The following is a 1,897-nucleotide window of genomic DNA, read 5'->3' on the forward strand; positions in this document are numbered from 1 at the left end:
TTTATATAAGTAACTAAGGTTAATAATGACCCAATAAGGCAATCTGAATAAGTCCTTTTTGAGTGTTTTCCACTCACATCACTTTAAATATTTTTACTGGGGATTTGACTTTCTTGTATACTTCACACAGATTTCTGGATAAGAAATAAATGCTTATTTTTATTGGACACTTTTCTATGATACTTGAAAGGAGTCCCGAGAATCTCAGAACATAGCTTGAGAAAAGCCACACCTCAAAAATTAAAGTACACTGAATACTGATGCAAATTCTCCCTATTAGTAATGCCACTATAGCAAAATAATTGTAAAGACTTGGATAAAATTGGGAACTTCAAGAAGTACCTTATATGTAAATGTAACAACACACACAATCAAAAATCCTTTATGAAAAGAATTGCAAAAGCTTGCCTTAGAGGAATCAAGTTATTTTTTTCCTTCCAGAAGAAGAGTCAAACTCTCATGCACTATTTAGTCAGTAAGGCTAAATACTTTACACATTAAGGCCCCTACACCGCAGTGCCAGTGAAATTGAGCTGGCCATTAATCTCTGCCTGGCAGTGCCAAGGGTTCTCCTGGTACGTTGCAGAATGAAGGAAATTGCCTTCTCACTTCACTGTGACTGATGCAGAGATCAAAGTGAAACAGGCACACATGATTTTCACATGTCCGGTAAAAGGTAAATTACAAAGCAAGGTCATTAAACTTGCGGGAGGGGAAGGAAGGAAAAGTTGAATCACTGATTTATTCTTCTTTTCATTCTCCCTCCCTCAGGGTAAAGCATAACCACTGTAAAAATTTAAATAAGCCACTTAGTCATAAGGGATTAATCACTTACCATACCATTAGCTGCTGTGAAATAGTTAATGTTGCAGAAATCCAAAAAAAAAAAATCCACCCCAGATTTGCCTGTTCTCAGTGCACTTTTTATGAAGGTTCATTAGTGGAAAATTAGAGCAGTACCTTCTATAGAGGCAATTGAATACATGGCAATCCATCAGGGCCAGAAAAGCTGCTTTTTGTAGATTCAGAACTAGTTGTTCTGATAGAATTCTACTTCAAATGTCTCTACAAAATTCTCCTCTGATTCAGCTAAGCTTCCTGCTATGGCATCCTACGAATTTTGCAATGTAAGTCCATATCGTTTATGGTGCTAGAATCATAATTTTCATTTCAGCAATAATCTAAGCAAGCAGTAGTCTGTAAATAAAACTTAACCCTTCATGATACCACTCTACTGGCACCAACACAGAAGTACTCTTCCACACTTAAAACAGTTTTGAAGTTTGGTCTGACTTTCTATCTCTTAGCTCTAGGAAAAGGAAAGGGAACAATCAAAATATTCCTGTTGTTGCTAACTGCATACAGTTGTCTACTGGATCAGCAAAAGTGAAGCACAGGCAGCTCAAAGCAGTCAGTAACAGGGATCTGCATTTTGATAATCCAGTTGTTTACAGTCAATGCAGAAAACCGGGCACTACTGTGGGAAGCTGCACAGACTGTAGCATTGCTCCTGCCCCTGGCAGTGAGAAAACCTAGGATGATGCTAGAAGTATCAACTAGAAGTAAAACGCTTGCCTTGAGTAGGATTAGCTGGCCCTAGCTGACCCACCAGTCCCTCTCACCTCTTCTTCCTCTTCAGTAGTTTCAGTGGCACCAGTTGCTCTTTTCTCCTTTTGGTTTTGTTGTTCCAGACAAAATACTGCTGTAGCAGTAATGGGTGCTTTCAGGTATGTACAGCCCTTGGGGCAAAGACGTTTGGCACACAACTGTTCTGTGCAAAGTGTGAGAGTTTTATGACTCGTGCACAGGAACACAAAGCAATGGCCTGTCAAATCATGACAAAGGCAACACTTACAGCAGAAATACTGAAAACAGTTAAAAACAAGAGGCCAGGAGA

The sequence above is a fragment of the Pseudopipra pipra genome, chromosome 2 (genome assembly GCF_036250125.1).
Source record: "Pseudopipra pipra isolate bDixPip1 chromosome 2, bDixPip1.hap1, whole genome shotgun sequence".
NCBI classification, from domain to species: domain Eukaryota; kingdom Metazoa; phylum Chordata; class Aves; order Passeriformes; family Pipridae; genus Pseudopipra; species Pseudopipra pipra.